At 46.4% G+C, this 24,138-nt stretch overlaps 1 protein-coding gene across 8 annotated transcripts in view; it reads right to left on the minus strand.

Annotated features, from left to right (window-relative positions):
* Positions 1-24,138, minus strand: part of ERCC6 (ERCC excision repair 6, chromatin remodeling factor) — a 251,290-nt gene that overhangs the window by 161,443 nt on the left and 65,709 nt on the right. The gene's annotated exons all lie outside the window — the stretch shown is intronic.

The raw sequence follows: 24,138 nt of genomic DNA on the forward strand, positions 1-24,138 counted from the left end.
TAGCAGGTGGAGCCATGATTCCCTCTTGTATGGGCAGAATCTGCATTTAGTGGCTTCCCCTCTGCGAGCCCCCTCAGGGTTAAAATCCACAATTCCTAGATTGATTAGTCTCATGGACAAGATTTTACTTCGAACTGATGGTGTAATGGCGTTACTTAAGAAAGCCTGGGCTTTTCCTACTGTGTAAGAACTATTCAAGGAGACTAAGAGTGGACTTGAACAAAGGGATTTGCAGTCCAAATCAAATGAGATTTCACACACTTGTTTATTTATCACGTTTTTCCATGTGTTCAGGGGGATGTCCGGCCTCAATATGCTTTCACTCACTATATTGAATGTCTCAGTCGCTTTATCGAGTGCAGAATGCCAGGGCGTGCAAGGCTCTTTAAAGATTGATTTTAGTTGGAGTTTTAAGGAGTGTGCCGGAGCCCTTAAAATCCTGAGGTACAGTTTTATGATGTCACCCTGGCACATCAGGTCCGGCCTTGCCATTCCCAGCCCCAATCTTAGCCTTGCTTGCCTTGCTGCCCTTGGGATTTGAAACACTGTTTTATAAGCTTTAGACTGCGCTGTATTTAAGTAGGCCTGCAGTGACCTGTGGAAAGCCTGGTGGCCACAGCTGATTGCAGGTAGCAGTTTCGCTTTCATAGCTTTCAATATTGGGCCGGCGGTTGGACTAATCAGCTGATTATTTAGTTGTTTGAGTAAATATATGACCCTGTTGGCCTTAATACTCTGATGTTTCAAATGGGCAGTCGCCTTAGCCCGATCCGTCAGCCAGACGCCTAGGTAATTGTATGACACTGCCGTCTTAATTTGCAGGTTGCCCAAATGCCATTGTGCTTTCTTTTTCCGATGGTAGAACCCAAAGATGACAACCTTGGTCTTTCCTTGATTTACTGTCAGATTATTGATGTTATTAAATTGATTTAAAGCGGTCAGGGCTCTTTGGAGACCCACTTTTGTGTGATCCATTATGGCAGTGTCGTCAGCGTATTGGAGCACCGGCAGCTTCAGATTTCCTAGTCTTGGAGTTACTAGGCTAGCTCCTTTTAGGGCGTCGCCCAAGTCCGCCGTGTAAAGATTAAAAAAAATGGGAGCCAACACACAGCCTTGTTTCAGCCCATACTCAGTTTTGAGTTTCGAGGACACAGTGCTGGCGCTGGTTTTGACTCTTACCCAGGTATCTTCATAAAGCGATCTTATTGCCTTCAATAGGTTCGGTGGAATGCCCCAGTTTTCTAGCTTCCACCATAATCTTCTTCGCACCACTTTATCGAAGGCTGTGCTGTAATCCACGAAGCAGCAGAAAAGTGTGGGGATGGTTCTTCGTGGTGGTCTGGATGGCTAAATAGGCCAGTGCCAGTATGTTATCCATGGTCGATGCCCTTGACCTGAAGCCCGTTTGATAAGATGGTATAATGCTGTTCTCTTCTGCCCACCCCTCCAAGTCCTTTAATAGAAGGCGAGCGTAAGCCTTGGCTTCAAGGTCAAGCAGGGCAATAAGCCTATAGTTTGAAGGTTTTAGGCGGTCTCCTTTTTGTAGTATAGGGACCAAAATGGAGCCCCTCCAGGAATCGGGGGTTGATGATGATTGGAATGTATGGATGAATAAAGGAGTTAGCAAACCTGCCCAGAAGTCGGGGGCCTTTTTAAAGATTGGTGCTGGAATTCCATTTGGTCCAGGGGCCCCATCGTTCTTCATGTTCTTAATGATCTTACTGACCATATGGGGATTTAGCTTGGCTGGTATTTCATCATATGATTCTGCCGGCGTTCTATTACCCTCAGGCCAGTTGTCTTGGCTGGCTTTCGTGTCACCTGGAGCAATGTTTGTTTGCCGGTCTGGTCCCTCTATGCCACTGGCCACTTCTGGACTGTCTTTGTGTGCAGCGGTATAAAGCTGGTTGACATACGTCAGCCAGTCCTTTTCTGCTACTCCATTCTCTCTTGGTATTCCTCTGCTGCTCACTTGATTTATATGTCTACACAGGTGGACTGGGTTCTTTCGTTTTATCAGGGTAAAGACTTTTAGCCATTCCCTTTCTGTGATGGCGGTTTTGTGTTCCCAATTTTTTTTTCTTAGTGCTGCCCTCAGAGATGCAACCGTCGGACCCTCCGAAGCGCCGGCCCCTCTTTTCTTTTTTGCTAGGGCCTTGCGCAGGAGGCGTTTACAGACCTGTATGTCTTTGTTTAGGCCTCCCCTGCCCTGTCTTGGTTGTCCTGTACGCATGATGTATTTTGTCTGGGAATTCCCAAACTTTTCTTGTAGGTCCTCCACAATATCTTCCCAGGCTTTTATGGGTTATGTCGGCGTAGAGAGATTGCCTTCCTGTTTTTCTTCCAGCCATGTTTGTAACGAGTTACCTATATTGACCGACCATTTGATTCTCTTCAAAACACTGTAATTTTCGTCCCCTCTCGAAGTGCCAATGGTTTGATAGTGTGGAGCTGTCTCGACTGTCGTCAGGAAGACCGCTCTCAATGGCCTGTGATCGCTTTCTGACCTTTCTTCTACTTCAAAGTCGTACAAGCTAGCCGCCAGTGCTTCGCTGATCATGATGTAATCAATTCTTGAGATGTCCCTGAAGGTAGGAGGGGAATCCCATGTGTTCGAGTAAGCTTTCTTCAGTTCGTAGGTTGAGGTCAGGTTGTAGTTGCTGACGAAGTTGATCAAGGGCGCTGCCCTGCCAGAACTCAGGAGAGGGGATTTGTTAGTGTCCAGATCCTTCAGATTGAAATCCCCCGCTAGGATAACCTGGTGGGATTTATATTTGCACAGGAGATCTTCTAATTTCCCTAGAAGCCCCACCAACTTCTCTTTTGTGGTAAACAGGGCCGGGTTTATATAACAGTTAATTATTAGAAGAGGCATAGGATGTGAATTCATATTCAGGCCTTTGATTTGTAGAGCTTGCAGTCCTGTTGTGTTTAAGTTGATAGTTTTAGCTTCAAGAGCACTATCATGCTTTATAAAAACCGATAGGCAGCCAGCTGGTCAGCCGAATAAATTCTTTTTTATGGCTGGAATAAAGTGTTCGTAGTGCCCTTCCAATGAGGTGCTGGCCAGGGCCCAGGTCTCTTGGAGGCAAAGTATGTCGGCAGTTTCCAGAAATTGCCTCACGTTTTCATTGCCACTGATTTTGCTTATTCCTGCAATATTCCAAGAGATTAGATTTAATTTCTCTTTGTGAACTGGTCTTCGCCTTATTCTGTAAGACTGTTAAGGCATGTTCCTTTTAAACACCACATTTCTCCACATCTACGCATGCTACACTGGCTACCTGTGGCCAGCCGGATAAAATTCAAGGCTCTCACTCTGGCCTACAGAGCCTTACAAGGAACCTGCCCAAACTATTTAAAAACACGACTGCCTAGATACTCTCAGGCTAGACTCCTCCGTTCTAACCACCAGGTTCATCTTCGCGTCCCTCGAGTGAAAAGGGCTCGCTTGGGCAGCAGAACTTTTTCCGCAAGTACGGCCCTTCTTTGGAACACCCTGCCGCCTGAAATACAACAGGCATCCTCTGAACCCAGTTTTAGGAGACTACTGAAAACCTGACTTTTCACACAATAATCTTAACTCCTATCATTCTGGTTTTCACTGCTCACCAAGCGCCGGGACACTTCCTCCGGAGGTAGCCGCTCCCGCTTTATAAAATTCAGTATTATTATTATTATTATTATTATTCCTGACCCTGCCGTTCTAGTTTCTCTAATGTTAGGAATTCTGGTTGTGAGAAGTTGGCCTGGTATATGATGTTCACTATTCTAGTGAGCACCTTGCACCATTCCAAACAACCCTTATGGTGATAGTTGTAAAGTCAACCTTACAGACCAGCTATCCTAGGGGTAGCATGGACAAAAGCAGGCGTAGGCTAAACTCAAGAGGGCATGTGAAGCCAGCTGTTTTACCATATGCAAACCTTTTAATACCAAATGAAAGGACACCACACAGGTTATATATTCAAAATATATATGTATTTATTTCTAAATAAATCCCCTGAACTCTTTATGAGCACAGAAGCACAAGCACATAACAAGTAACTTAATATAATATACAAAAGTTGCACAAATATGGATAGGCCCTGGTGGCCTGTTAAATGATATACTAATATAGTGGTATAAGAACCACGTCACAAACAATGGTAAGGCCTAGGGCCTTGGGAAACGCTGGGACTACACTGGACTAACAGTAGTTAGGAAGCAGGAGGCCAACGGGATGCGGGTGCAGTGTCTAAATGCACACGCGTGCACACATAGAAGTCAATGGGTGCGTAAAGTTAGAAAGTTAAAGGTTTAGGAGTCTTCCGACTGGACTAGAAGCTAACCACTTGAAACTAGGACACTAGGAGAGTTAATCTTCACAGGAGCACAGCAGTACTCGCGTTACCTCACCCATAGGAAGCGGGTGCATATGTGCCAAAGTGTGTCGGGTTTCGTTGTGGAGTTCTATGGAGCCTTGGAGAAAAGATGCTGCAGGCGACCAGGATAGAAGAGTCCGGTTGGATCCAAGGGCGGATCAAGGATGAAGAGTACCTGAAAGCAGAGGGGACAGAGTCTGGGTCACTAGCCAGTGACCAGGATGGAACCAGGATGGAACCAGGAAGGAACCAGGCGATGTCGGGAAGCGATCAGGTGCTGTCGTGAAGTTCGTCTCCGCTGCCACGTGGACCAGGAGGTGTCGACGACGACCAAAAGCTGGGCACGGACTGTCCCACGAAGGTTCTCGTTGTTGGCGGTGTCGGTTCTCGAGTCGGAATCAACAGGCCTTGGCAAATGCAACCCACGCAGGAATCGAAGTTGGCTTCTTACTCTGGCCAGCAAGGACTGAGGGGCTTCTCCTTCGCAGGGAAGCAAGGGCCAGTCTGGAGCAACCAGACCAGCGGTGTAGATTTCGGGTTTCGTCGTCACAGAGGCCACTAGCCAACGGGCAAGTGACCGGACAGACGCGTCGAGCAGGAAAATGCAAAAGGGCCCCACGCAGCACTCGGTGAGTGTGGAGAGGTGATCTTCGGTGCAGTTGGTGCTCGGGGCTGGGGATTCTCAATCCCCAATGCACAACTTCGAGGGTGCCTCAGAAGTTGCACGGAAAGCAATTCGATGGCTTTCCAAGATGGCCGGTCCCACGTCTCTTGTCGCCTCCATGGGTCTCAGCTTTGCTGTGGATCGAGCTGTTGGATGTCTGGAAGTCCGGGTCTTGTCAGGCTCTGTGTTCGAGCTCCGGCGGGTGCAACGACAAAGCAAACCGTTGAGCAATTGATGGTGCCTGCTTGCACAGGGTGGTCACTCCTTGACCACAAGGGAGATTCTTCAGTCTTCTACGTCGAGTAGGATGTCGAAGGTCCAGAGTTTCGTATCAGAGTTTCAGTCAGGATAAATCTAAAGTCTTGAGACTCAACTCCTACCTATATACCAAATCTAGGGGCAGGATTACCTGCTAGGTCCCTCCTATGGGTAGGACCCAGGAAGGGAGTGGTTACACCCCTTTCCATTTGTCCAGTTTCGCGCCAGAGCTGGGGCTGGAGTGCCCCAGCACCGGTTTGAACTGGACTATGCATGGGAAATCTTGTGTGCCCCAGGCAGTGTCTCCTTTCATTCAGCCCTCCCTGCCCCAATACACTATAGCCTGTCTGGGGTGGTGCTAGCACCTCCCTTTTTTTTTGTTTTAGCTATTTTTTTTATTGACAAATTGATAGGGAAAACATACAATGCATATACAATAAAGAAAGCTAAAGTTTACAAAGTAAATATAAGTTATTTCGATAACATATTTCATATTCCACTTAGTACGCAGATAGAACACAGAAAACATGATTAATTTTATACAAACTAGAGATCAAGTGGCAGAAGTGTTGCGAGTGTTACAGTTTGCTTGAAAGCCCATTTCAAAGAGATAGTAGTTAAATAAAGTAGTTAGATAAAGTCACCCCAAATATTTCCACGTTTTCTTAATGACCGGGCACCTCTGAGTTTTGCCAAAGCCAGCTCCATAGAGTAAATTTCGTTTACTAGTAACCACCAGTCTCCAATGTTAGGAGTTTTAGGGGGAAATCCAGGCTCATGCTAGTGTTCATTTTGCACATGAGAAAAGAATCGTTACAAGTGCTGGCCGAGGCAGAGAGACAGTATGTATATCCAATAGTACTGTTAAAGCGGTAATAGGTGGTAGATTAATTCCTTTAAAACTGGGCAAGAAAACAACATATGTTCCAGATCTGCTGCTACAGCTTGGCATTTGGGGCATTTAGTACGATCGCCATAAGTGTTATTAAGGGACCACTTGGAAATCTTTTCCAGTGTATAATACAACATACATGTAGTTCTAAACTGTTGCAACCTTAGACTTGATGATCGGACGGAATTATTAATATTAGAAAAAGAGCTAGATATCTGCTTGGGGTTATATTTAAACCCGTTTTACTGCTCCATTTCTCTGCTAATTTTAAACAATCATCCGTTTTAAAAGCACTAAGACACCTGTAAGCTTCGCTTATAGTCGACTTATTTTTGGATGTATATAGACAATTTCAAATGTCGCAATCTAAGATTTCATAAATTTTATTTTTCTGTATCAAAAAGTCGTGTATCTGTATATATTTAAATCTCATTGTTTCCGGAAGGTCGTACAATATTTTCAGTGTGTGGAAATCTAAAAACCCAAGTGCGCCATACAGGTCACCCAAAACAATGTTACCTTGAGCAGACCATCTAAGGGCCATACCGTCATTAAAAACCCTAGGTAAGCCCGGATTACCCCAAAGCCATAATTTCGGGTGGTAAAAAGTAGTCTTACAAAGTACTAATATATTGGACCAAATCTTGATTGCATCCTTTGCAGTCTTAAATTTCACCCTCTTAAAATAGTTGGGGTCGTTGACTCGAAACAAAAACATAATTGAATCAGATTTTAACATAAATAAATGAGAAAAAAAAATGGGTCTTCACTATTGAATAAAGATTGGAGACGCTAAACAAACTAGGCCCAGAAATATAATTTGATATCAGGGAAGTTGAGACCACACTTATCCAAGCTGTTTTTTAACAATGCCAACGATCTTCGCGCATTTCGAAATCCCCATATGAAGCTGCTGAAGATTCAATCTAATTGCTTAAAAAAAAAGTTATTCAGAGCTAATGGGATTGAATGGAATAAATAAAGAAATTTAGGTAAAACCTTCATTTTGATTAAGTTGATTCTGCCAATTAAATTCAAGGTGAGTCTATGCCATTTTTTTAGTAACAGAGTAGTAGATTTATTTAGCTCATTGTAATTAATATGATTAATTTCTTTTATTTTGGAAGTGAACTTTACGCCAAGATAAGTGGCGACTTTACAAATCTCTGGAACCACCGTCGTTGGTACATAATTGGCTACAATTTGAGTTTTGTTTATATTAAGCTTGTAGCCAGAAACTTTTCCAAATTTACAAGCCTCTATAGTAATCCCTTGTAAAGCCTCTATAACATCAGAAGAATAAATGGCAACATAGTCGACATACGCCGTAATTTTCAGTGCCTGTGAGCCAGATCTAAAAGGCACAATTCGGGGTTGTACCTGGAGAGCATGTAAAAAAGGTTCCAAAGAAAGGGCAAATAATAGAGGTGATAGGGGACAACCTTGGCGGGTGCCACGTAAGATGGTGAAATCTGGGGAGGTCAACCCTCCATAACTAATACAAGCTGTAGGATTATCGTACAGCGCCCGTATCCCCTTTACAAATTGACCCCATCTTTGTCATGACACACCAGAGATAATCCCACCCCACTCGGTTGAAAGCCTTTTCGGCATCCAGCAAGATCATACCGAGTGGGGTGGATTCCGTCCCTGCAACATCAAACACCGTTATGGCCATATTAACGTGAGTGGTGGTATCCCTCCCGATCACAAACCCATGCTGTTGCTGGTTAACTATTTTAGGCATAATGGGAGCCAACTTAGTTGCAAAAATTTTCGCAAATATTTTTGCGTCGGTGTTAATCAGAGAGATGGGTCTGTATGACCCCCTATCCTCCTTTGGTTTGCCCTTTTTAAGAAAAAAAATTATTTTAGCCCTGTTCCATGAATTGGGAGCTTTTCCAGTTACCCCAATGGATTGTATGACTTGCAGTAATAGAGGTGACAGTTCCTCTAAACAGATTTTATAAATCTCGATAGGAATAGTATCTTCTCCTGTGGCCTTCCCAGCAGGTAGAAAAGCAATAGCCTGGCTAAGCTCTAGTCCGGTAATATCTTTGGAAAGTTGGTCCACTTCTGAGAGATTACCAATATTTAGCGCATTCTCATCCAGATATTCTTTTATTGAGTCAACACGTGGTGAAGACTCCGGAGTATACAAGGAGCTGTAAAAGTTCACAAATTGTTCTAGAATATCATTCGGCTGATCATATAGCATATCATCGGATCCTCGAATGTTATTAATCAGAGAGCTAGCTCTATCCTCTGCAACCTTATAAGCCAGGATTTTGCCGATTTTGTCCCCTCCCTCGTATTGCGCTATTCTAAATTTATGTAAGTTCGCACTATTTTTTTAGGAAAGTTTTGCCTTCGTATCTGCTTTTAGTTGCCCTAATTTCAAACTTATTTCAGCTACTGCAGATGGATTTAGCCGTAAAGCTGTAGCAAGCAGTGTTTCTTGTTCAGCAATACTGGAAATTAGTGATTCATTCATTTTACGACGTTCCGCATTTTGTCTGAGCACATAATCCTCTGTAAACCCCCGAATACTTGCTTTACAGGCGTCCCATACCATGGTACATGTGGTGGAGTTCTGGTTAAATTCAATAAAGTTATTAAGGTGGATTTTAAGTTCAGTTATAAAAACAGAATCTGATACTAGATATCTTGGAAAGGAGAATGATCTAAGACAAGGTCGATTATGTGGAGTGGAAAATATCAGCATTATCGGATTATGGTCCGAAGAGATTCGGGGACAGACCTCCATAGAGCTAGTGTTAAGTAAATTATCATTGGCTAGAGCCATATCCAAACAAGAACATGATTTGTGAGGCGCAGAGTAATATGCGTGCCCAGGAGTGTTTGAATGTATATAGCGCCAAGCATCTTTAATATTATGAATACGGCAAATATCTAGAATAGCAGCCCTAGTTTTGCGCATTCGTTGAAAACTCCCGTGCCTGGTAGTATCATGTTTGTAATCCATAATGCAGTTAAAATCACCCATTATGATGAGCTCCCCCTCCCAATTCAAAAGTTCTACATTCAGATGGTCAAAAACCTTAGGTTCGTCCTTATTTGAACCATAAACCACACATAAAACGTATTTCTGATTTTCAATACTTAACTGGGCAATAGCCCATCTGCCATCCTTATCGCAGGTATTCCACGTCGAGTATGATGTCGAAGGTCCAGAGTTTCGTATCAGAGTTTCAGTCAGGATAAATCTAAAGTCTTGGAACTCAGCTCCTAACTATATACCAAATCTAGGGGCTGGATTATCTGCTAGGTCCCTCCTAGGGGTGGGACCCAGGAAGGGGGTGGTTACACCCCTTTCCCTTTGTCCAGTTTCGCGCCAGAGCTGGGGCTGGAGGGCCCCAGCACCGGTTTGAACTGGACTATGCATGGGATACCTTGTGTGCCCCCGGCAGTGTCTCCTTTCATTCAGCCCTCCCTGCCCCAATACACTATAGCCTGTCTAGGGTGGTGCTAGCACCTTCCTGTGACAGGAAACCTATTGTCCAAGCCTCCCTCGCTGGAAGGACTCCCAGCAGCAGGAGGTCAGACTTGTGTCTGTGGCAGCAGCATCCATTTTGTGATGCTGAGGCTCTGGTTAACTTTAACCGGGATTAATGGAAGTAACATGTCTTCTCCCTCTAGAAGGGTGGAATGCTACCCCAGTCGCCAGAATTGGCGAGGGGGTAGTATTCCAAATCGTATGACACCTTACATGACATGTTTTGATAAAGCCAAACCAAAGTTAGCATCTGACCGCGAGGTTCATAATGCACTTAAGAGTATATGGTATGGCAATATCCTAGAACAGCTATAAGGACATGGTTCCGAAAGCTGCAGGCAGGCTCAGCTCATGCTAGAGCACCATCTCACATAAAACCAAGCACTCTGCCTTCAGGATTGTTAAGGCCTGCCATAGGAGTGACTTATAGGTGCATATGTGTCTAGATGTAAGGTTAGACATAGAAATACTATATCTAAGCAAGGGGTGATTACACGACCTTGCCCCAGCTGAGTGATCAGCCAGTTGTGTCAGTTTGGTTGGCCAGCCAGGGGTGGCAAAAGATATGCTGCAGCCCCTGGTAGGCCTTGGGTCACCTATGCCCTGGGTACCTATAGTACACTGTACAGGGACTCATAAGAGTGACCCAAATCCCAATTGGTGTTGTACCTAAAGAACATGGTGTGAATTTAGAGAGAGAACAGCAGGGCTGTGGGTCTGATTAGCAGGCCCACAGCCACATTAAGTTGAAAACCAGTGAAGCAAAAAGCAAAAAATGGGGTGATCATAGGAAAGCAGACACTACTCTCCTACACTGGTTCCCCCCGTTTATCCTTCCTATTTGATTAAGGGCATGGGGGCCTTCACTGATGACCCGGTGGTTGTTTTTGTAGGAAATCCTGATCCCCGTTGGGACCTTGCGGGCTATCTGAGTTTTGCCCGAGGCGCCTGAGCCATTTGTCCCGTGGAGAATTGACCACGGGGCCTTTGCTCTGTTGACTGGTGCCAGGACATGAGGATATTTTGGATTCGACATCGCCTGAACATTAATGCCCCATTCAGCGAGTTGAGTAGCGTTGTTTACGATGGCTTGTTGTATTTTTGTTTGCTTTAATCTCACCACTTTTGTATTGTATTACCTCTCAATCATTCTTATTCCTACCTTAACCGCATGCGTGCGGGCGGAATTCCGCCCGTACGCTGAGATTTACTCATTCCCATGTTTCATGACGAGCTGGGCTCGTCATGAGCGTGCGAGGAGGCTACCTCATGACGAGCCCAGCTCGTCATCAGCGTCGAAGGGGTTAAGCAGAGCCACTCACACCTACAGAGGAAGGAAAGTCTCTGCCTTAAAGCAGTGTTTCTTACTGCTCTTCCTCCCCCAGTTAAACAATAAGGGCACATTAGCCCCTTCTATTCATTCACGAGGAAGGTATGCCTGTGTCCGTTTTTTTTAACCACTGCCACCAGCCCCTTGGCTCCCCCGGGAGTCCTCCTCCTGTCTCAGAGTTTTGATATTACACTAGTACCAATCCGTTATACTTTATCTGTTTCTGAATTGAAGTCCAGGGCTACAGAAGCAAAATCCCATTAGTATCAACATTCCCTTTTGAAAAGGATGAAACACTTTCTCTTTTTCACTTGTTCTTCTAACGTTTTATCATTATTTAAAGGGTCGTCTTATTTAACTATCTTTCCAGGAGTTAAAATAGTGCAGCCATGCCAATTTTTTTTTATAATAAAACACAGCATCATTTATGGGAGCAGATCCAGAGATGTGGTTTATAAAAAAATAGTCAAGTCGGAGGACAGTAAAGCTACTGATAGAACCTGCAGAAAGTAAACTAGTACAGTGGCTTTCCCGCAATACTCAGTTTACATGTCGCAATGGGGAAAAATGGGGCGGGAATGATAATGCAAAAAGCAAGAATACCCATGTATGCACATTTGTGGGAATTGAAAGATTTTCACTGGCTTTCGCCCATTCTGCAACACAAGGTAAACAACTTGCACATTGGCAGAAGAGTGCTTTAAAGGAGAGAAAACGAAGAGATCGGAAGCAAATGAAAACAATGACTGTAGAGACAAACTGTAAAAAGATGCTCCAAATATCAAACAGTGCATATATATGTCCGTACAAAAAAAATCAACATGCACTTAAATAGAATATTAAAGCACTTGCTGCCAAAATATGCAAGGAGCAGAGTTCAAAGGATGGGAACCGAGAGAGTGAGCTTTTGAAATTTTGATGGGACATAATGCACTGTCTATATTTTTAGTAGTCTAGAGATTTTTGTAATCTATTTTAGCAATTTGTTTCTTTTCACATGGAACACTGTCACACAAGGGTTTTCTCCATGGAATAATAATTGCATCAAGAAAACAAAAAAGGAAAATAATAAAAAGATTGCTGTGAAAAATGCATCTATCCATTGGTATTGCTCATGCAGATTACCCTCTTAAAGGACCAGAATGCAAGGAAATAACACCTTGCTTTGATTATCATGCTTAGTCATGAAAATAACTTGATTTGTTGTTAATGAACACATCCTAGACACGACTATGCATTTCCACCTTTCTATGAAATATTTTTTACTCTAGCCCCGTGGTTTCTTGGTCCCCAGTGGTCTCTGTATTTTTTTCTGATTTTTACTTACATTTGTATTTGCAATTGGGAGCTACACGAGTTACATGGAATGTGACTGTCATAAGAAGGTAGACGTAAATCCAGATTACGCTCTAAGAGATCGAGTCCCATGATCCCTGAGCCTAGGCTACGGAGTGAAAAAACTATATGTGCCACAAAAACATCAACTCCAGCCACCTCTTCATCGAAAGGTGTAAAGTTGTACAAGCATTGCTGGGACTACTTCAAGACCAGCTGTAAGTCCCTGTCAGTGAAATACCTCAACTCTGTTTTATTGCTGGACTACGATCAGCCTTCAGTAGACAAAAAGAGTGAAGCACAATAGCACTAAATAAAATGTTTTTTCTAAAAGCAAGTCCCCGATCTTAAATTTAAAATGTGTACCAAGTCGACAAAAAAATTATTATTTGTGACTATTTTCTCCTTAACTTTCTTACAATAAATTATTTTACTTTTGAATTTATTGATCTTGGTAATGAGCCCTCACCCGCTCAAATAAAGTCAAATGCTTCGAACCTGGAACAGTTTCTCACATATTGATCTTTGGGTTCAGATGGCTAGCATGGTGTTCTTGGAGAATACCCTACAATGAAAAGGTGCGAGTGTGCATGCAAGATCTAGGACATATACACCTCCTGGATGGAATCCACTACCTGTACTATTAATAAGACTTTATAGGGAACATTATGGGAGACCGGATGCATCTCCTTGTAAGGTATACACAAAAGGCATCTAAAACAGCTACAGATGAAAAATGTAGAAACAGTTTTAAAGCATGAGCACCACTGCCATCTAGAGAATTTATGTATACATAAAGTTGGCAACAAGGGGTACCGGGATTTGAGGCCCTTACATCTGAAGACATTGACTCTATTGAATTCCTTCCACCAAGAGGTTCACAACCATCAGAGGTAACCCTGGTGTCATTTAAATCATCAACCTGGGCGCAAGTATTCATCGAGCAAAGGGCAATCTTTCGGGAATGGGGCATCAAAATGTATCCGTACAATCCCCCAGGTTACCCTTCATTACTGGTAAACCATCAGGATACCCAGCAACAAGTTGAAAGCACTGCACCAGGAATCATAAGTAGGCCTACTCCATTCTAAAAAATGCCTTAGGCATAACAGAGGGGAATCTAACTCCCCTGAACAAAAATTTTATTCCGGATAACTTTCGAGATTGGGGGTGGCTTCCCGCTGCGTTGGCTTGCAATAAAATGGCCTGACCCCTCGAGCGCCATCCTCGACATCCAAAGGTCAAGGTTTCTGTTCAAACGGCATCTCAAGCACTTCCATCCACAGAACTCTCAATTCTGGAACAAGCCCCTTCATTCGCTTTGTGCTCATGGAACATTAGGTGGCCTCCAAAATAAAATCACCAACTTGGATACACACTCCTTTATATTCGGGTACACCGTAATAGCACTACAAGAGACATGGGCCATCCAAACCATCCCAGTGACCGGCTTTATTGAATTTCGGAAACCGGCGGTCAGAAACTGTCTCTACGGCCACCCAAAAGGGGGCCTGTCGATTTATGTCTCTAACAATTTAAAAGGCCCGATTGTGCCGTTGAACATCGACTAAGACTGGGTCCTGGGAGTCAAAATCAACTCATGGAGTAACCAACGCCCCCTTTTACTGCTTAATATTTACATCAATCCCAGTACCCACTCCAAAAAGATACATCTAACACGTTTAATGAAAATTGTGAGGGACTTGGCCGTGGACCAACAGTATGCCGATTGTATAATCACAGGGGATTTTAATACCAACCTCTTCCAGGACAATATGGAAGATCTTGAAGGGCTAACCCCATTTGCATCTGCAGAAGTTGAGGCGCAATCCAAACCGCTAAACCAAGCCTACTGCAGTTTGGGGGAACTCTGTGTGTTGCAACTACACAGTGCAGGATTTTTGGTAATAAATGGAAGGTCCACTAATGACACACCACCAAACTGGTCTTGGACGAATGGCCGCAAGTGTTCCTACTTAGATTACACTATTTGCAACTTGTCTCTGCTGAAGTGTCTGGGCAACTTCAGTATTCAACCGCGAACTGAAAGCGACCATCGTCCACAGGTCTTAACCCTTAAAATAAAGCCAGAGTTCCATAAATCTGCTCCAATTACATTTACAGGAATGCACTGTGACAATCTGAAACGCCTAAGATGGAGTGACGAAATAATACATCTTGTCACGGAGGCAAGCTTGGCCCTTATTTCAGCCGGTCCGATCTGGGGCTTCTTCCAGTTGCTGCATGGTCAACGTTTTGTTTAAAACTCATAACGCTATTTCCAACCAAACAGTTCTCTCGGACAGATTCCGTTACCTGCCAGGGCGTAATTTCACGAGAGACAAGGGTACTGAAGACACTTAGAAATGGCGCCTTGCGGTCCCTGATGAAATCCCCAGGAGATAACGAGCTTCTTAAGGTGTATAAACTTGCTCAAAAAACGTTTAGGCAGGCAGTACAAAAAGAAAAGCAACTCCAACAAAATGAATTCTGGTGCAAACTAATATGGGAGAGCAAAAACCACAATGCAAGCAAATTCTGGGCCTTAATTAACCGGCAAAACTCTGGTAAGTCCAGCTCAGCAAATATACAAGAAGCCAGCTGGTCCGCTTTTTTGGTGGATCACTTTAAGTCCCCAGAAGGAACTGTGCAAATAGACGCATGTACGCCAAGGTTGGCGTCGACAAGCCCGAGTAAAAGTGGGAGCAGGTCTAGTGGTAGCTTGGACTCCAGCACCGACGATCTTCAGACAACTCAAGAAAGGGTCACCAAAGTCCTGTTGAAAGCAAGAGCGGACGGAGCACCGGGTCCCAATGGACTACCTCAGAACTTATTTAAATCTAATTTACCCCTCTGGTCCGGCTATCTAACCAACCTTTTTAATTATTCCCTTGAGACCTCAATTATACCGGATTCTTGGCGTGGAGCAATAATCCACCCAATCTACAAATCAGGTCTCCATTCATCACCAAACAACTACAGACTGATAGCTCTCTTGGATATTGAGGCCAAACACTATGCAAGCATTCTCCTGAACGAGCTGAGAGCGTGGGCGGAGGAGAAGAATTTGATACCAATGAACCAAAGCGGCTTCATTGCCAAATCCGGAACCATGACTAACTTATTGACATTAGCCATCATTGCTGATAAAGTATGCTTAAAATCCAGAGCTGTTTTTTGCTGCTTTGTTGATTTTAAAGCCGCTTTCGACAGGGTCCCCAGGGCAGCCCTATGGAGATGGGGAATCCCTCGAAAACTTCTGGAGGCAATAATTCAGTTACATTCAGGTACATGGGTTCAGGTGAAGTTGGGGTCCGGCACACATCTCTCTCGGAAAATCATGACAACTAGGGGTGTCAAACAGGGCTGTGTGCTGGCCCCACTTCTTTTTAATCTGTTTATTGCTGACCTGACGACAACTTTAGATGAAACTAATAGTCACTCCCCAAAGGTGGGTGGTGTTCCCATAAGCAACCTGCTTTACGCTGCTGACCTAGGGCTTCTCAGTCTAACACGCGTTGGTTTACAAAGGCTCCTGGTAAAATTATACAATTACACCGCTGCAAACCAGTTAGAGGTTAACCTAAAGAAAACTCAAGTGGTTACCTTTGGAAAAAAAAGAAAAGACGGGGGAGGATGGTCATATAACCATTGCAGTAGGAAGTGTATACAAATACCTAGGGGTCAATCTCGACTCAAGGGGCAATTTTGCGAAACAGCGTAAGGAGATATCTGCTAAAGCTATGACCCTACAGGTGACCCTCTCCAAGCTCTCAAAAAAATTGTCTGGCCCAAGTTTAACTCCTCTACTAGAGGTCATGAGAGCAAAAATAGGCCTGACATTGTCATATGGTAATGAGATTTTCAGGGGTAAACTGAACATGAATTTGAACCAACATGTGACTAAAATTTATAAAAAAAGTCCTTCGTTTGCCCAAAAATGCCTCTGCTGCCCAGATTAGGCTAGAATTTGGTTTATTAAACTATGAAGCCTCCAGCATTGGCACATTTCTAAACCTCTGCCACAAATTCAGACAAGCAGACATAGGGTCATTGGAGTCACTAGTTTGACAAGACATCTTTATGAAAAACCCAGGGGGCATGTATGGGCGCCTCTTTAAGGAGCATATTCAAGAACTCTCTGCAGGTGACCTATGGGATCTCAACCCCAGTATGACAGTATTTAAATCCACCATTAAGAAAAGCGTCCGCATAAGTTCCCTCATCATGGATAAAAATCACCTTGCCAAACGCAGACACGCCTGGGCCGGTATGAACTCGTACGGGCGTTTAGCTCCTGCAACCTATCTGTCCTGCACCTACTGCCTGCACCTAAAACTCAGTTTTATGGCTATCAGACTTGGTGACTGGCAATTTTTAAAAGATCTGCCAGGCTGGCGTCGCACGTCAGACGAAATATGGTGCAGAGGGTGCGGCAGGACGGCTGAAACTCTGGAGCACGTGGTTTGTCTTTGCCCTGCACTCATGGCACAGCGCAGACGTAAATTGAAAGTGGAGTGGAATAGGTTGGGAATCCGGTCCTGCAGACAGGCAATCATTGCGGCCTTATGCCCAGAAAGGAGTAGTTTCTGTCCTGTAACTCCAGTTCTGTAGTAGGGGTATCTCTGTTATAGTCATAATCTAGTGAATAGTCCCACCCATATGCGTGGACCCCGGAGCAATCAAAAATAATCTCTAACAGTGTCAAAAAATGCAGAAATGCATAGACACTTAAGAGAGAATTTAAAGACAGATAATGCAGCCAAAAAGGCTACACTGTCCAGTACTTCAACTAGAAATTCCACCACAAAATCCACAAAACAGCAAAGCCTGTACAGATTTCCCTTGCTTAACAGCAAAATCCCTCAGGAATGATAGAGAGAAGAACCTGGACAGACAAGCCCCATAGGCTGCCATTATGTGGCTTAAATAGGATACTGTGCCTTTAAGGAACCTTCCAGAACCTTCTCCCAGTATCCCAGAATGCATAGCAGGTCCAACTTAGTTTCAGTTCTTTTTGAAGGCGTAAACAACGCCAGACCTGTAGCATTATGTACCTGAACAAATCTCCACCGGGGAGGCGGGAGGGCGCTTATGACTATAACAGAGATACCCCTACTACAGAACTGGAGTTACAGGACAGAAACTACTCCTTCTGTAGTAGGGGATCTCTGTGTATAGTCATAATCTAGTGAATAGAATGGCAAGCCCATCCCCACATCAAGCGGCGGTGGAGAATATGAAAATCACGCCACTATTGTGCGAACAAATTCCGCAGCGAAGCCTGCCCAACCTGAGCGTCTGCCCTGGCATCAGTGTCCAGGCAGTAATGCTTAGCAAAGGTATGGACCGACTTCCAAGTGGCCGCCTTGCAGATCTCTGCAAAGGGAACATTACGAAGCATAGCTGTCGTAGCAGCTTTGCCTCTGGTGGAATGAGCCTTAGGCTTACCCCCTAAGGTCTTATTAGCTTTGCAGTAACACAATTGTATGCAGGACACAATCCACCTCGAGATGGACTGCTTGGAGGTAGCAAGACCTGTCCTGACTGAGCCATAATTAATGAACAATTGGTCAGACCTACGAATATCTTTAGTCTTATCAAGATAAAACTTCAGCACCCTCCTCACATCCAGGGAATGTAAAGACCTTTCCGCTGGAGATGACGGATTCTGAAAGAACGTAGGCAAAGTGATAGTCTGATTGATATGAAAATCAGAAACAACCTTGGGAAGAAATTTAGGGTGAGTACGCATAACAACCTTAGCAGCATGAAACACAGTATAAGGTTCTTGGCAACACAATGCCTGAATCTCACTCACCCTGCGGGCCGATGTAATGGCCACGAGGAACGCCGCCTTCCAGGACAGGTGCTGCAACGAAGCCTTATGAATGGGTTCAAAAGGCTCCTTCATCAATCTGGACAGCACCACATTCAAGTCCCACGAAGGCGAAGGAAGCCTGACAGGAGGGAACACTTTCTTCAAGCCTTCCAAAAAATCTTTGATCACAGGGATCTGGAAGAAGGAAGTCTGTGAAGGGCCTTTCCTGTAGGCAGTCAAAGCAGCCAGATGAACCTTAATGGAATGGACATTAAGGCCCGACTGCGCCAGATGCAGCAGATACGGAAGGATGACATCTTCCTTGCATGTCGTAGGGTCATAGTTCTTAGACTTGCACCAGATGCAAAACCTCTTCCACTTGTAAGCATAAGAAGTCCTAGTGGAAGGTCGCTTAGCCTCCTTCAGTATGTCCATACAATCTTCTGGGAGATTCAGATGGCCATATTGCACTATTTCAGGAGCCATGCCGCCAAACTCAAAGACGAGAGGTTGGGGTGTACCATCCGCCCCCCGAACTTCGTGAGAAGGTCCGGCCTGCACGGCAGCTTCATGTGAGGAAGGAGAGAGCGGTGAAGCAGGTCCGTGAACCACCACTGTCTGGGCCATTCCGGGGCAACCAGGATCATCCGCGCCCTGGACTGGGACAGCTTGATGAGAACCGCCGGAATCAGGGGAATTGGTGAAAAAGCGTACAGAAAGCTGTTCGACCAGTTGATCCAGAACGCGTTCCCCAGCGTCCCCTGCTGGTAGTACCTGGAGGCGAAGCCTCGGCATTTGCTGTTTTCGGCGGTGGCGAACAGATCCACGTCTGGAGTTCCCCACCTTGCGAAGACTTCTCCTAGTACTTCGTCGTTTAAGACCCATTCGTGGTTTTCTTGAATGAGTCTGCTCAGTTCGTCTGCCTGAACATTCTGCACACCTGGCAGATGGGTGGCCGTTATAGACAGTCCTCGAGCCAGAAGCCAGTGCCAGATCGCCTGCGCCTCCTGAGACAGAGTGCGCGATCTCGAGCCCCCCTGCTTGTTGAGGTAATACATCGTTGTCGTGTTGTCCGTCTGAACAAGCAGAGAGTTGGTCTGAAAGGACGGGTGAAAAGCCTTCAGTGCCAAGTGCACAGCCCTGAGTTCCAGGAAATTGATGTGGTACGTGGCCTCCATCTGGGACCACGTCCCTTGAATTTGTAGGTCTCCGGAGTGCGCTCCCCAACCCTGGAGAGAAGCATCCGTCACGATAGTCTGTGTGGGAATGTCCTTGTGGAAGGGAACCCCTCTGAGGAGATTCTCCTTAGAGCACCACCACTTCAAAGACTGAAGAGCATGCAGAGACAGTCGTATCTTGTCGTCCCAAGATCCTCTCCTCTGGTCCCATTGATCCTCCAAGCACTCCTGTAGCGGTCTCATGTGCAGCCGCGCATGTGGCGTCAGGAAGATACACGAGGCCATCGATCCCAGCAGAGAAGACACCGTCCTCACCGTCGTGGACGGAGTAGACATGAGAGCCTGAGCCTTCCGAAGGAGTGATAAACGTCGCTCTTCCGAAGGAGACCTGCTTGCCGACAGTGTATTGATGGAGGCTCCCAAGTACTGGATGCACTGGACCGGAATCGGGACCGACTTGGACATGTTGATGTGCAACCCCAGCTTGTTCAAGCGAACCCACGTCTTCTGGAAGTGTGCTTGAGCTTCCGAGAAGGAGGAGGCCTTGATCAACCAATCGTCCAGGTACGGGTAGACAAACACCTTGTTCTTCCGCAGGTGTGCCGCTACCACTGCCATGCATTTCGAGAATGTCCTGGGTGCAGACTTCAGTCCGAAGGGCAGCACCGTGTACTGATAGTGATTGGTGCCGACTTGAAAACGCAGAAACTTCCTGTGTTTGCATGCAATGGGCACGTGGAAGTATGCGTCCTGTAGATCTATGGCACACATCCAATCTCCTCGTTGCAGCTGAGGGTAGATTTGATGCAACGACAGCATGCGAAACTTTTCTCTGCGAATCCACTGTTTGCCTGTCGCAAATCCAGAATGGGCCTGAACTCGTTTTTGTCCTTCTTGCGGACAAGAAAGAACCGAGAGTAAAGACCTCTTCCTCTTTGAGACAGAGGTACGTCTTCTATCGCCCTTTTCCTTAGCAGAATGTCTGCCTCCGCCTGAAGCTCGCGCAGTTGATACTGCGAGCTGACGGGAGGAATCGATGGAGGAGGGCTGGTGAAACGCAGACTGTATCCATTGCAAACAATATTCAGCACCCACTTGTCCTGAGTAATTTTTCTCCACTCTGCCAGAAAAAATTGAACGCTTCCCCCCACCGGAGCGGGTAACGGACGAGGGGGAAGTAACAGCTCAGGGTCGAGGCCCGGCCGGGCCCTTGGAAGCGGTAGAGGACTGCTGTCTACCTCTACCCCCCTGGCGTTTCTGGAAGGGCCGTCTGTACTGCTGCTGCTGTTGCTGCTGCTGATGTTGTCCGGCAGACTGCCCTCTTCCACGACCCTGCGACCCGAACCGCCGTTGGAACTGGCGGTAGGGTTTCTTCTCCTTGGGCTTCTCCAAGCCCACCGCCGTCAGGGTCTCCGCCTCGGCCTTCATCCTGGCCATCTTGTCATCCGCGTGTTTTCCGAAGAGGGTATCTCCGGAAAACGGGAGATTCGCCACACGTTGTTGTGCTTCTGGCTTAAGAGACATCAACCGGAGCCAAGCATGGCGCCTCTGGTTAATCCCGTGGCAGTATCCGTGCGCAGACAGCAAGGAAATATCCGCCGCGGCGCTAATGGCCTGGTTAGAGACCAGCATCCCCTCCTGGACGATCTCCATGAAGTCCTCTTTGCGGTCTCGAGGAACGAGGTCCGCAAACTGCTCCATTGAGTCCCACAGTGCACGGTCGTATCGTCCCAACAAAGCCGAGTCACTGGCAGCCTTCATTGACGAGGAGGATGTACCACGCGCTTTTCGCCCAGCAGAGTCGATCCAGCGGCTCTCCTTGTCCGGAGGCACCGTGGACGCAGGGGAGGTGGCATGAAGCTTCCGGGCCGCCGTCACAATGACCGAATCCGGCGCCGGGTCCTTTCTCAAGAAGGCTGGGTCCGAGTCCGGAGCTCTGTATTTCTTGAGGAGCCTGGAAGGCGCAGACTTCACAACCGCCGGCGTCAGGAAAAGCTGTTCAGCCGGCTCGAGGAGCCCCGGCACCAGAGGCAGTAGGGGGCGAGACAGGTGTTTCTTGTGTAACGTCTCAAAGATGACAGAAGTCGAAGGCGTAGGCGCTTCAACTTTGATCCCCAACTTCGCCGCTCCGCGCAGGAGAACCTCTTGGAATGTGCCGATATCGTCGATCGGGGACACCCTAGTCTCCGGCGAATCAGACAGCGTGGGCGAGTAAGAACGGGTCCCAGATGAGCGTGACCTGGACCGACGATGCCTGGATCTCGATGAAGATCCGCGGCCACTCCTGGACTTGTCCCGTCTCCCCGAGCGAGACCTCGATCTCTTGGGCCTGGGACGGTCCGCCGGCCTCCCCGGTTCCGGAGTCCGAGGCTTCGGCTTCGACTTAGGAGTCTTCTTCGGCGGCGTCGGAAACTTGGGCATCGACACCGCCCGCGGTGGAACCGGGGGTGGGGGAGTCACTGGAAGCGGGGCCTGCGGAGCCGGTCGAGCAGGCAATGCAGGGGGGGTCGGAGCCTTCGGAGGCGGACCCCTTGGCAAAGGAGGCAGTGAAGGAGGCGCTGAAGGCTTCTTCGGGGTATATACCTCGGAATACGCCGTTCCCGGCGAGCCATCATCCTGTCCGGAATGTGGGGAGCCCCCCACAGTCCTGGGCCTGTCTTTTCGACCTCCTGACGCCGAAGATCGGTGCCCAGACGGCGAGCCTGGGTCCCTAGACGTCGAACGGCCCTTCGGCGTCGACCGCCTCTCACTCCTCGACGTCGAACGGTGTCGACGTCTCGACGTCGACCCCAACCAGATGGACGAGCCACGGAATCTCGACGACGGGCGATGGTGCCTCGACGGCGACCTCGACCTCTTCGGACGTCTCGACGTCGACCTGGATCGTCTCGATGTCGACCCCTTGGAACGTTTCGACGTCGATCTCTTAGAATGTCTCGACGTCGACGTCTTCCGCGCCGGAGACTTCTTCCGTCTCGACGGCGGCCTCGACGACGAGGATCCCCTCGACGACGATGTCCTCGGCGGCGAACGGCGGTGTCGCCTCGACGGCGAGCGCCGACGCCGGGTCCTCCGATGTCGACCACTCGACGCCGACGGCGACGATGAGGAGATCGACACCGGCTTCGACGGCGGCCGGAACACGTCCCTCGACGTCGACGGGCGACGTTTTCTCAACCCAGAGCCCTGGGGAGACCGGGAACTGGCCGTGGACCTTCCCCTCGACGTCGTGGTCAGCGCAACTGACCCAGACGGAGATCTTGGGCGCGGGCTGGACTTCCTGCCCCTGGGGAGCCCCCCAGAGGCCTCAGCATGGGCAGAAGGAGCCCCTCCTGACCCACCTCGTGCCTTCAATCTTCTTTCTTCAAGTCCCTGAAGTCTGATTTTACGCCTGTCCTTCAGGGTCCTTCCAGAGAAGCCTCTACGGATCACACACTCCTCAGGGATGTGGGAAGAGGGAAGGCAGAGGATACAGACCTCATGGGGGTCTGACTTGGCCTTCTTCCTGGAGCACTCCGGGCATTTGTCAAATAATGCTGGCATTATGGACAATAAAAGAGTGCAGGAATCCAAGAAGAAAGTCACTAAAGTACTTTGAAAGCACCAAAAATCGAATTTAGTGTAAAAACACCAACAAAACCCTTGAAAAGGGAGAGCTCAATGCTCCAGGGTCCTGCTTGCAGGAGCCGGAAAAAAGAACTGAAACTAAGTTGGACCTGCTATGCATTCTGGGATACTGGGAGAAGGTTCTGGAAGGCTCCTTAAAGGCACAGTTTCCTACTTAAGCCACATAATGGCAGCCTATGGGGCTTGTCTGTCCAGGTTCTTCTCTCTATCATTCCTGAGGGATTTTGCTGTTAAGCAAGGGAAATTTGTACAGGCTTTGCTGTTTTGTGGATTTTGTGGTGGAATTTCTAGTTGAAGTACTGGACAGTGTAGCCTTTTTGGCTGCATTATCTGTCTTTAAATTCTCTCTTAAGTGTCTATGCATTTCTGCATTTTTTGACACTGTTAGAGATTATTTTTGATTGCTCCGGGGCCCACGCATATGGGTGGGACTATTCACTAGATTATGACTATACACAGAGATCCCCTACTACAGAAACACAGCTTTAAATATCGGCCTTATACTGTTTATACGCTTTGCATACCGCAACTTTTTGCATGCTCCCCTCATGTTGGGAGCACCCTAAACCAAGTTGTATCATCTGTAATTTGATTTTATTTACCTTTGCACTATCATGATTTGCTGCTATTGACCTGCTGTTGCAATTTTATCTGATCTCTTTTTAACATTTGTAATTATTTATTAACGGCGGGTTGGCCTACAAGTTCAACACGGTAAATAACTGTATAACAAACTCCGTATCTTTTTTCTTCTTTTTAAAAAAAAAAAAGTCATTTTTAAACGTCACTTGGATTGTTCAATAGGGAACTGCACAATGCAATGTGGGAACTTTTATCTACTCAAAGTTGATCATTGATGTTATGTTTGCTCTTACAATGTGTATTGCTGTTGGCACTTCTTTTAAGGATGTTACTTTATATCCAAATAAAGATTATTATTATTATTATTAAGTTGGCAACATGATATTACATATGTCTTACCCCTAACCAAAGGGCATCAGGTTACATCAAGCTGTCAATGAGTTCTCAGACATGACCCACCGAGTGACAGGCAGTTATGCGACTTAAACATCTTGTAATGTTTAGAAATGCTAACCTTTTCCAGATCTTAGGCTATTCATTTATATTCAAATATAAATAAAACTAGTAATG

This window comes from Lissotriton helveticus, chromosome 5_1 (genome assembly GCF_964261635.1).
Source record: "Lissotriton helveticus chromosome 5_1, aLisHel1.1, whole genome shotgun sequence".
NCBI lineage: Eukaryota > Metazoa > Chordata > Amphibia > Caudata > Salamandridae > Lissotriton > Lissotriton helveticus.